The sequence below is a fragment of the Equus przewalskii genome, chromosome 10 (genome assembly GCF_037783145.1).
Source record: "Equus przewalskii isolate Varuska chromosome 10, EquPr2, whole genome shotgun sequence".
NCBI classification, from domain to species: domain Eukaryota; kingdom Metazoa; phylum Chordata; class Mammalia; order Perissodactyla; family Equidae; genus Equus; species Equus przewalskii.
The window spans coordinates 10,885,096-10,898,334 of record NC_091840.1 but is presented as its reverse complement, the minus strand read 5'-3'; the positions used below and the strand labels follow the sequence as shown (position 1 = coordinate 10,898,334).

The window sequence follows — 13,239 nt, the reverse complement described above, 5'->3', positions numbered from 1 at the left end:
TATTTCAAAGGAATTTGACAGCAAAAGCATTATTAGTTGTAGGATAACAGTGATCTACTAATTATCACAAAATTGTTTCTTTCTAAATATCAGGCTTTTGTCTTGATGTCGGAGGTCAGTTTGCTGAACGTATTCTCGTCCTGCTCCCAAGAGGAATTGATTTTAGTCCTAGCACTGCCACGAATGAGCTGTGGGATTTGGGGGACTTACTTACCCTCTCTGGTTGACAGTTTCCAAACACTTATGGCATGAGTGTTGCTTTAAATTACTTCATGATTCCCTGCAGCCAAAAATGTGATGATTTTGCCTCACTTGACTCCTAGCCCTGATTCTTTTTTTGTTCTTTGTTGGCTTTTTATGTTTTTTTTTATTAGCATATATAATTTACTGCAATCTTTCCTGTTCTCATGCTTGCTGTGCTGTCTGAATTTAACAGGGAAGTTCTAATTTCACGCTACTTTCTGCTTCTTTTTAAATCCTTCTGTCATGTACAACTGACTGTGATGTACATTTTATACTTCCCATGATAATAAATCGACAATTCAGTTACAATAATAGTATTTGGTGGCTTTAGTTTTCAGATCTAATGTTACTGTCCTTTTCTAAAATTGGACCTATTTTAAACAGCAAAATTTAAGGCACTTAAAGTCAACACGTCTGAGTTTTTACAAAAATGAAATATTGCTTTTGCAATTACAATGGCAGGAAGCAAGTAGTGGCAGAAAAAATGTAGTAACTAAAGTAGAGCACTGAGATTCTGATAAGGGCAATCTAAATTTATGACAAACTAACAGAGGGCGTCAAATACGCTATTAAATTTTGTGAAATGCCAGAATGCTTAATCTATGGGAGTTGGGGAAAAGCGCTCAGTCAAGGGTGCTACCAATCCTTTGTGTTATTATTAAGAGGTGCATCTTCAGATTGGTAACTTGTGCAGTGAATGACATGAACAACTGTAGCTGGCCAGCCTGTGTTTCATTACAATTTGGGAAAAAGTGGCTGCTCTTTCATATCCTCCCGATAAGTATAACTGACTATGGTTGCAGCACCTAGATTCCCAGACACCAGTGGTCTCCTAGTTCCCTGAGCATGAGGAGAGATGACTAACCTCAATACCAAACAATCATAAAATAAATGAAGATCACATTGGAATACTCTGGGTGTTCTTCCCAACATCTAAGAAATAGCAACTTGTAAATAACAAATCTGCACCTTACTGTAAAACCAGTTTCCAGAATGACTTCTTTTCTTCTTATGACTCAAACTTTTAATTGAGAGCAATGTCAGATCCATCAAGCAGTATAAAGTTTGTTTATCCTTCTCCAGAAATATAACTTATTGTCTAAGTTATTACTCTTTATTTGAAAGCTTTGGATGATAAATGAAATGAAGCATCTGCACACCTAATTGTCCTTTCTGGAATTGGGCACCAGGGGAAAGCAAAATAGTAATGATTTTGTAGGCAGACAAAAGAAGACAAAAACATGAATAAAAGCACTGTATCTTTTCACCAAAGCCTAAGGTGATGTGTTGGTGTTTTGAAATATCACAACGATAATAATAAGAGTATTAATAATAGCAATTATGTAAAAGCCTCTGGTAATTGCAATTCTATTAGGAGGTTGAGTATTATTGGTCACCATTGTGCCACCTTGTGGTCACAAAAGAACACATGTTTTTCCCATGAAGTAAATCCATTAAGTTTTTATCCCCCCCAACCCCCCCACCCCTTACCCAACTGCTATGGGATATTATTTGGAAGAAGAACTTGGGAAGCATGTTGCCAATATTGCCTATAAACAAAATATGATGGGCACCACTCAAGTCAGAAAATAGCATACACTGAAAAGCAACAAATGGAATTGATCTAAGTATGGATTTCACATACTAAATTTTCCCTCTGCCACCTCAACGTGGATTATATATTTAGAAGATGAAATTGGAGTTCATTTAGGTTACCATTCTCGATCTACAAATATAGACATAGAAGTCTGGATTGTTTCCATTGAGAATCTAATAAATAATTCAGCAATCTATTTATAGTACGAAAAAGCAGCCAGAATTTACGTATCAATTACCAATATTGTGTTAGAATAATCACATCAATGCATATATAAAAACAGCATAATGAACACAATTTTAATAACATGAGTAAAGATTTGCTTTGTAAATATGTGTATTATAATCTCATAATTTTTATAAATTTCAAAGAGTTTGTGATATTTATCTAAAGGATTTTTTTGTTTTCTAAACTCCACTTATGTCAGCTTCCAGATGTGAAGAGCAGAGAAAGATAGGATTGGCCATCTTTCCATGGAGTACTGGCTGCTAGAGACTAAATAATATATCTTGTAACAAATTCAGAAATTTAATGGCCACTGTTTTATATTATCATTGCTTGTTTGATCAAGGCTATGGTTTTTATCAAGGAGGAAAGTATTAGGAAAAACTGAAGTTCCAACAATTCTCTCATCATAAGTAATGTATGTGTGTAGAGAACAAGGAAGAGAGAATTTAATAAATTCTCATAGATGTATTGCCATACTAGTATTGTTTTTTTTTTTTTCCTTTTTCTCCCCAAAGCCTCCCAGTACATAGTTGTATATTCTAGTTGTAGGTCCTTTTGGTGGTGCTATGTGGGATGCCGCCTCAGCATGGCTTCATGAACGGTGCTAGATCTGTGCCCAGGATCTAAACCGGCGAAACCCTGGGCCGCCAATGCAGAGCGCATGAACTCAACCACTCGGCCAAAGGGCCAGCACCTAGTATTGGTCTTAAGTCAGTCTGTTTCTTGGTCTCTTTTTGTTTGTCTTTATATCTACCAATTTCTTTATCTTTCTGTCTCTTGTTCTCATTCTCTATCTCTTAGTCTCTCTGTCTCTTTCTCTGTTTCTCTGTGTTTTGCTTTGTTACACTCTCTAATTTAATTTAGACAGAAATCTAGGAGTTCGACTGATCTACACTTGAATCCTAGCTCTGTGGATTGCTAGTGGTGTGCGTTTGGGCGAACTACCCAAGCTGCTAAGCCTGTTTCCTTATTTGTTAAATGAGGGTGAAAGCACTCACATCACAAAATTATTGTGACAATTAAATGACACATTGCATGTAAAAGTACTTAAGACAATACTGAGCACAGAGTTAATGGCCAATACATGGTGTTTGTCTTTATTTTTATTGTCTAAAGAAAGTACCCATTCTGAATATTCAAAATCCCTGTCCTCATGAGATGTTCCAATACTGCCTCATTTAGAGGTACGATGTCGCCATAAGTTAGAGAAATAGTTCACAGAATTTCAAAACAGAAAAATCTCCCACATACCTCTTCTAACCACTTTATCAATGAAATGCTACGAATCAGAAAACATCTTCCCTAAATTCACATAAGTAGCAGAACCTATCCATGAATCAATATCTTCTACTTGTACATCCTTACCCAGAGATTGTTGCAATGAACAATAATTCTCATTCTAAACCATGGTTTTAATTTTTCACTACTCTTCCTTCCTTCCTCACTTCCTTTCTTCCTTCCTTCCTCCCTCCATTCCCTCCCTTCCTCCTTCCTTTCTTCCTTCCTTCCCCCCTTCCCTCCCTCCCTCCCTCCCTCCCTCGCTCCTTCCTTCCTGCTTTCCTTTCTTCCTTCCTTATCTATCTATCTATCTATCTATCTATCTATCTATCTATCTATCTTTCTATCTATCTATTTATTTTCCAGGATTAGAATTAAGGCAGTCAGTGAAATGAATTTTCAGTCACAGCACTCAATTTTTCTAAAATTACTTAATTCATGCATTCATGTATTGAGCATCTACCTTGCGTCTGGTCATTCATAGACATTGTGAAGGCAGTGATGAATTAAACAGAAAAAGGATCTTGCCCTCTTGGAACTTATGATCTAATAGGAGATACAGAAAATAAAGAAACAAATACATAAGTTAATGCCAGGAACAGTTAAGTGGTATGAAAAACAAAGGCATATACCCATGCAGAAAGTGATGGGTGCCATTTTAGGTAGGTGGTCAGGAAGGCCTCTCAGTTGAGGTAATATTTACTCAGAAACCTAGAATAGGAAAGTAAGCCATGTAGATACCAAGCCTGTGCAAAGGCCCTAAAGAAGAAACAATTTTGAGAGTCTGGAGGAGTAGCAAAAATTAGGAGTTAGATTTTGGCCAGGGTGTGTTTTAAATACTTATTAGATACCAAGTGGGAACAAACAGTAAGAAGTTGTATATGTGAGTTTGGAGTTGTGGGAGAAGATCAGACCTGGGGATGTAAATTTGGAAGCCCTCTGCATAGATATGTATTTAAAAGTATAGGCTTGCACAAGATCTCCCAGGAACTGAATGTAGATAGGGGAACCATGGGCACTGCAACATCAGGAGGTTGAGACAAACAGGAAACTCATTAGAGGAAGATAAGAAGGCACAGTCAGTGAGGTATGAGAGAAGAGTGGTTGCTTAACAGCCGAGTAAGAAAAGTGACCCACAAAGTGACTGACCACTGGATGCTGCTTACAGATCACACATGAGAGAAGAGATTGACCCTGGGACTCAGCATCAGAGACTTTGGAAAGGGTGCCCAAGGTCAATGCCTGACTCAAGGAGATTCAATGGAGAAGAACAGGTGAGAAAGTAAGGATAATTTTTGAAAAATTTTGATACAAAGGGGAGAAGATAAATGAAGTAATAGCTGGAGGGAGATATAGGGTCAAGGGAAGTTTTCCTTTTTTTATTTCTTTCTTTGTATTTTTCTTTCTTTTGTTAGTGGGAGGTAGTTCAACATGTTTATGAACAGATGGGAATGATCCCATAGAGAGGAAAAAATAGACGATGTAGGAGAGAGGGGATAATTAAAGAAGTAGAGTCCTTGAATAGAAGAGAAGGGATGGCATCTAGTCTATGAGTGGAGGGAGGGATGACATAGCCACAGACCTGGGAGGGAAAACAGCATTTACAGTAGGTAGAGATGGCGAGGTGGATTTCATGTTGGGATGGAGGTGACTGAAAGTTGAAGAGGTTTTCTTCTCTCTGCTTCCATTTTTTCAGTGTAATGAGAAGCAAAGGCATCAGATGAGAGTGAAGGATATTAGAGGTTCGAGTGAAGATAGAAAAGATTCGCAGACTCATCTCAGAGACCAGGAGTGTGAATGAACTAGAGAATTATAACAGGATGGCCAGGCAGTCCCAAAGTCCCCTTTGAAGTTTGTGATCCTACATTTAAAGTAACAGCTGCCAGCATGGCTGTGTGTCTTTCTTCATCTATAACATTTGTCATAAAGTTTAGTTCCCAGGAATTTACCAGCTAACAAAAATTCGGCTTTTCAAATGAACACATTTCATTTTTGTGAGCAGCACATGCACACACAATTCAATAAAAAGAGATAACTAATTTAATCTGCTCTTGAAACATTAATTGTGAGAATCTAGAAATAAATGACCAGATCACCATTTTGGCTCAAGAACATCTTACTACATAAGTAGGCCAAAGAGAAAAAACCTATGACTCTTCACAACGTGACGGATTTCCATCGTTTTCTCTATTTGGTCATACAATACAACCAAGCGTTGAGGGAAATGTGTCAAGTTTGTCGGGACTCTCTCCTAGGCCATGGGTCTAGATACTGTTTCATAAGCTTTTTAGTATATCATATGAAAGCATAATAAAAGGGCTACTAAGTGCTGAGTGCATGAGCAAAAGAACCATGAATCTGTTTTAAACTGACATTGTTCTGGAACAGTGGCCACTTGGCTACTGTGGGTTGATGCTGGAGCTAAATCGCAATCAACTGAGAAACAAAAATTTCAATCAAACAGTTGTTTGTTCTCATGATAGTTTAACTTATTTTTTCCCATCCATAGATTTGATTTTTATTCTTACACATTTGTGTATAATGTCAATCTGTGTATAATATCAAAACTGGACTGGTTAAAGCTAGTCCCATCTCATCTATATACCCTCCCCTGCTATGATTTCCTCCCCAATGGATCCTTTGTGTTTCCACTTTTTTGGGAGGAAGAGGGGACAGACCTTAATGGATTTGGTGCTGCTTTGGTTTGGGATATAGTCTTCGATCCTTTTAGAAGAAAGTCTTTTTAAATTTTATTTTTAAATTTGCTTTTCATGCCTTTAAAATTTTTTGTTACAATGTATCCAGTTAATTAATGCTAAAATCCAATAGGGCTATTTTCAATCAATCTATCATAACATAAAAACTAGAGAAGTTCACTTACTGAAAGTGTAAAGAGAGAGAGACATGGATTCAAGTGTGACTGATGGATTCAAGTGTGCTAATGGGTTTTTCAGTATAGAAATTAAGTATTTGTAAAGCTGTGTTTGGGTGTATACTCGGGCATGCATTACTGTATTGTTTAATAAAAAATAGTCAATGTACATTCTTAAAAGTATTCACATATATGATATATAGCATATTATGATTTATGATATAAACAAAACTCTAATTTAATGTATATTTCGTGGTTGTCATTGTAAATTCAATTGTAATATTTGAATGAGAGATGTGTTTACATTTAATTTATAGTAAAGTTGCTCTTTATCAGATACCTACAGTAAATCGTTGATTTTTATTGACTATCATAACAGATAAACAAGAGAGAGCTTAGAAAACTTGTTTGTATGCTTATTAACAAATATTTACAAAGGAAACACTCTTGAAAGTATCAAATGCACTATCTTATTTTTTGATTATTTTCAATGATAGCTGCTGGATGTTTACTTAGTTTCTCCAGAAGCCTGTATAAAGGAAATCCACAATCCTGAAAAAACATTATGTTGAAAAGACAGAACATCTTTGTTTTTAGACTCATATGCAGTGTTGGCCATGAAGAAAGAAAGTAGTTGTCTTTAGCTCAGCATCCTCTGAACTGAAAACTAAAATGATAATGATGATAATAATGGCAATACTGGTAACAATACCCTTATATCAACCTTCAGAGATCATCAGATTAAAGTAACTGTGCAAAAACAAACAGAAAAGACATATAGTCATGTCATACAACTGAAACCACTCAGGTCATGGAGCACTAAGGAAATAATTCATATTTAACTGTGTTCATATCATAATCATTTAAATTATATGACTGTCAAAGGACTTACATTCATGCAGGAGTTTTGAAAATTGATTCTAACAATTTTATTTCTAGTAGATCAAATTGTCAAGAGGGTCAATAAAGCATAAGGTAAACCTGCCATTTTAGTTTGGCCAAAGAGATCACAGAAAAATAAATCTGGAAAGAATCTTAAGGGAGATCTTGTTCAACTCTCTCTTCTATGTTTGCAGAATAAAAAACAGGACAAGAGAAGAGAATTGATTTGTCCATGGATTTATGATGAATATTTAGCTCCAAAGATCACTAAAATCTGTTTCTAAAATAAAATTTGTAATGCTAAACATAAAGGACTTGGGAGAATCCTATATTGTTTGAGGTAATTAATATCATCATTTCCATGTCATTAGAGTAGACTCTGACATTCAAAATTCCATTGAAACGAATGGGCTGGCTTTATTTCTTTTTAGTGTTTGATGAATTTTCTTCCTACAATTTCTCATGAAATGTAATAATTTATTACTGTTTAAATCCCATCCATGTTCGTATTTGATTTTTCCCTCTCTGTTGTAGTTCTCTTTACTTGACTCCCAGAGGCAATTCTGAAATTTCTACCCACGTATGTCACGTGATTTGAGTGGCTAACTGTTCTCTCTGGAAGCACAACCATTATGCTACCACCTAATTGTGTTAAGAAAAAATTAATGTCAGGTGACAAATCTATCAGTAATAAGCTCACTGAAAATCAATATTTTCACGTTAGAATCTGATTTACAGGGTCTGTCTGTGGGTTTAGCGTTTCATAGTATAATAACGCAACGACAAACCAGGGGCAAGAGAGAGTTAACGATGGGATGTGCTCTCAATTCTCTTCCTCTTAAAGAAAGTATTCAACGGGGCCGGCCCCGTGGCCGAGTGGTTAAGTCTGTGTGCTCTGCTTTGGCGGCCCAGGGTTTGGATCCTGAGCTCAGACATGGCACGGCTCGTTAGGCCATGTTGAGGTGGCATCCCACATGCCACAACTAGAAGGACCCACAGCTAAGATATACAACTATGTACTGGGGGATTTGGGGAGAAAAAGCAGGAAAAAAAAAGAAGATTGGCAACAGTTGTTAGCTCAGGTGCCAATCTTTAAAAAAAAAAAGAATATTCAAATGAGCAGGTCTAAGAGCTCCATTTGTGTAATACTGAAATTTTGATATTAAAACAAACAGACAACTTAACTCTTACAGAATAGGATTAAATTAGGTTTATAGGCACATCTAACGGGGCTCAAGGAGAAAAGACCAAACTTCTAGTAATTCTTAGAAATTTCTAGCAGGAACAAATCTTTGATGATTTTCTACTTTGGTTTCTAGAGGAAATTTACCAGGATTTGCCCTCTATGGGCACCGTGGTAAAAACTGCACACTGAATTATGGTGAAAATGTGCTTTCTACTTTTTGTTTTTTCTAATTAAACCCAGTGAGGGAATTTCCCTTAGCCTCTTCCACCAGTGAACTTATGTTGATTTAGAACTATTTCTGCATTCACTCATTTAACAGCTGAAGAACAAGCTATTATATGAATGATTTAGTTGTGTTTCTAGACAGATAAAATATTTTTTTCCTCTAATGAATAGAGAAACAAGATTGCAAAGTCTACGTGCACTGGAAGAGCACTTACCCAGTGTTCTTTGTAGCCACCTCAGCAAATGAAAGATCATAATTGCATCTTGGCCTTAATAAAGAAGACAAACTTTTAATAAAAAAGGAATATCTTCTTTGTAGTCTTAAAGTTATATAGTGTATTAGGTTTTGTTCTTTATATTATGAAATAGATATTTAGAGAAAAATAAGAAAATGCCAAAAAACAAACATAAGAAAATAAAAATAAATTATAATCACACTAACTAGGTCATTGTTTTTAAGTTATATATTATATTATATATATATATATGAGGTTATATAATATATATATGATACTAGAGCTGAGACATGAGAGCCAGATCCATCAAAAATGCCATGGGGCCACCACCATAACTTCTGTGGAGTACCTACCTCCAGATGTTTCTACACAAGATACAGACACACACACACACACACACACACACACATACCACGATGACATATTTTGTTTATTATGGGTTATTTTGCATTATTTATTATTTAAAAAAATAGTGCATTGAACTATTACTTATCTTGATTACTGGAGGGTTTTGAGTGCCTCTTAAAGTTCACACTTGAGGTGCTCAGTGCTTTACTTACCACACCCTAATCCTAGCACTGAAGACAATTACAGAAGGAGGTGCAGATACAGAAGTTGATATAAACAGATACATTTTTTTCTCAAAGAAATGGCATTATATGATATAGTCTGCATTCAAAATTAAAAGAAATTCTTAAACATTTTTCAAGAAATAATTTTTTTGTTGCAAAAAACTCCAATCTATTCAATTATTTGTTGTTTTCTCTGTTGTCTTCCAATCACTAAACACTCTTAAAGGCAACATTTAACGATCGCTAATGAGATCAAACTCAAGATTTGTTGAGTTGAAGCAACCCAAAGTGAAATACTTGCCTGAGAGTTCAACAGACTCTCAGATCCCTCTATGGGGATCTTGAAACAAGCAAGCTTGAAACAGCCTAGCTATAGATTTTCAAAAATCAATCTCCATAGAATGTTTCGACATTCCTTGATTTTTAAGGATAGATATGAATAGTAACCTTAATTCTATTTTATGAACCCACTTGGAAGCCACTTAATTTTAACATGTAGGTGAATTTGATCAAAATATGTCAACTATAATTAGTTTGAACAGAAAATATTGTTTAAATACATATTTTATAAGCACTATGGAGTTAATCCTAAAATAAATCTATGAGCATTTTATCTCCACTTTAACAAGGAGGCACCAACAGTTAAATAAATCCTACAATTAAATTTATTCAGCTGACTAGAATCAGAGATGAGCCATAGCATTCACACCCTTCTTACTCAATTCGGCCTTATGCTCCATAGCGTTATTCTGGGCCAGTGGTAAGCAAACTTTTTCTGTAAAGGGCCAGCTAGTAAATATTTTAGGTTTTGTGGGCCACACATGGTCTCTGTCTCAACCACTCAACTCTTCCAAAAACAGTCAGAGACAACCTGTAAGTAAATGAGCATGGCTGTGTGCTAATAAAGCATTACTTACGAATATAGAAATTTGAATTTTATAAAATTTTATAAACTATTCAGTGTCACAATATTACTATTTCTTAAATTTTTTTTTCAATACCATTTAAAAATGTGAAAACATTCTTAGCTTATGGACTTTCTATATGGTGAGCCACATTTGGCCTGGGGGCTGTAGTTTGCAGACCCCAGCTGCAGGATCATGGAAAATATAATGACCTTGATTTAAAATATCAGAAAGGCCCAGTTTTCAGAAAAAGGTTTTATTTTCTATAAGTCTTATAAGTCTGTAAGTCTTATAAGGATGTTCACCCATGCAGCATATATCTCTGTTCTGGGTAATTTTCTCGTGCAGACACTTTTCCATCAAAAACGCTCAATCCTCTATTGTTTTTCATGAACAAAAGAAGGGATCTGTTTGGGAGAACTCACTTCAGACTTGGCCACATCTGGTGCCAGGAAAGTTACTCCACATAAAGGACTGAGTTCTTTGAAGAATAGATTTCTAAAGAAAAATCTCCTAACCATGCTATCTCTAAATATTGTTTTTATGTTTTCCTGAGTTGCTACCTTTTCCATTTTAATTCCACTCTTCATCAGTACTTCTAATACGATCATTAGTATTCAAAAGTTCCCAAGACCAGCTCTTCTAGATGTCTGCTAATCTAGATATTTGAGCTCTGTTGCCAGGAAGCATCATAGAGATTCTCCTTGAGGAATTTGCGTGTAGATAGCAGGAAGAAGGAGGAGAAAGAAGGAAGAGAACAGAGCGACATTGGCAGGACATGGCCGGGCCAGCTGCTGCACGCCACTCTAGCATTAGTAGGCTTTGCAGGCAAATACACAGCCACCCAGATGCATCCGTGGCCAAGGGTGAAAGTACAATGTCCCCCATCAGTATGATAACTGATGTCCTTGCTCTCAACTGATGGAAAATTCCTCGAGGAGAAAGGGAAAAGAGGACTATTGGGCTGTTAAGGAATCTGAGTTGGAGAAAGGGTCTCCTACCTCTCAGTGGCTGCAGCCCAGCTCTGTCTGCTTTCTACTGGGCCATGTGATTCCCCTCCTGAGAGCTCAGTTTGCAATGAGCTACCTTGCTCATCTAGGGAAGCCTCCACTGCAGGGTTAGGACAGAGGACTGAGGCATCTGTCTCATTCACTCTTTGGAGCATTTGATCCCATCTATAAAGGAAAAGAAAAGCATGTTCTCTATTTCTCCTCAGGGCCAGTTCTTTTTTTTGCTTAAACCACTGCAGTGGCTTTTATCTGCTCATAATTCTTTTTGAAGCCAAGTCCTCTGGCTATTCAAGCCATCTCCCTTCCTAGCAAGTTAGGATTGGGACAAAGCAGTTATAATTCTAGAACTTGTCAGCCAGAATCAAGCCATCACAAACCATTCACACAAGCTGCTCCCTTCAGCCCAATAGTTGAGATGATTTTTCCATGATGTAATGAACCTTTTAGGTTCTTTTGAAAGAAAACTCGCCAGCAAGTTCATGTCTCTGTCTAGAGATCCTTTCTAACCAGAAAGTTGTTGAGATCATCTTTAGTGGGTGAAAATATCTCCTTTCGGGAGAAGGCTTTTGAGACCAGAAGTGTAAGTTTTGGAGGTTGCCATTGTTGTTGTTCCTTGCAAGGAAGAGAATAAAAGTACAATCATACTAGGTCATGTGTAAATTTATGCTGTTTTTACTGGCTCTTAACCCTTTTCCTTCCAGGAATTGTTAAGTTCCTTTGCAGTCATATATCAGTCCTCGGGTATGTTCTCACCAAGGGTAACTGTTTGACGGTAAGGTCCCTCAGTAGACCAACAGAATAGAAGTGGGGTCATGGAACGGACTCCCTGGAAATTACGTAAGAGAAATAAATACCCTGGGATTGGCACAGAGAGGAAATTATGAAATTCACTTCGAGCATGAATTCATAGACTCTCTCAAACTCTCTCGTGAGAAAAATTTTTCTTGGTCTGAGGGGGTCTTCAGTGGAGTTAGGGGTGAAACCGTTTGTAAGAGAGATCTCCAGGTCCCATGTTGCTTGCAATGGGCTGCAGATCAGGCTGCCTTCCGATGGAGACTCCGAAGAGGTTTCAGGAGACAAGAGAAAGAACAGAACATCTGTGGGTGCCTAGAGTTCTTTCTTTTTTTCTATTCTTTCCTCCTTTTCTTTGGTTTTATGTCATGGCCTGTAAGTCAATTCACAGAGAATGCTTTCACTTATGGAGAAATAATTTCAATTTTTTTTTTTTTTTTTTTTTTTTTTTGTGCTGACTGGATTGTCTCACCTGCAGGGTATGGGTTAGTTTTTTATTATTAAGTGTGCTTGGTGCTTTTCCCACATGTGGCTTTGAGAGGTTATGCTTTTCAATGGAGCCTGTGGAGCTGGAATCAAGCAGATCCTGAGCTACATTTCTAGAGATGAACCAAATGCTTATGGTAGTCATATAGTTCTGAGCACTCTGCCTGGATCACTGGCTATGTTTGGGTTCCAATCCCCTTTTTGTAGGATTTGAAACAATATGTGGACCATGGAGAAGAAAAATGAACCAAGGCAAGCAGTGCATGAGGAAAGAAGACAGAACGTAGAGAGGAGGGAACTGATTTCTGTGCTTAATTCACTTAGGGAAGGGCACTGATTCATTTTGAGCCCTGGATTAAGGAGACGCATAAATTTCCATTATTCTGTCTGGATTTTGAAACTATGGATATGGCATTGGTGACTAAGTCTTTTGTGCTAAATGATGCTTTGGTCAGGTAGATGTTCAGAGAAACTCTACAAGGAAATAAAAATAACATTTTAATTGTCTGCTACTCTAAGAGAACTGCTTATGTGATGTGTACTTAGCTAGTGTTCTCTGGAACTATTGAAGCTATTTAGCCTTGGATCTTGATAGATTACTCTATTTTTGGAAAATACTGAGAGAGTTGCCACTACCTACTTTGAATTTTTCATATTTAAATGCATAAGAAATATGTGTGAAATGGGTGAGTAGATGATTTTTTTAAATTGCAAGTTGTAAAATATA

At 36.7% G+C, this 13,239-nt stretch overlaps 1 protein-coding gene across 1 annotated transcript in view; it reads right to left on the bottom strand.

The window, feature by feature from the left end:
- LOC103552375 (uncharacterized) overlaps positions 1-13,239 on the bottom strand; it is a 55,450-nt gene that overhangs the window by 32,716 nt on the left and 9,495 nt on the right. Inside the window, exon 4 of the mRNA XM_070561223.1 lies at positions 8,727-8,780. The gene's annotated coding sequence lies outside the window, so the exon portion shown is untranslated. The remainder of the gene's footprint in view (positions 1-8,726; positions 8,781-13,239) is intronic.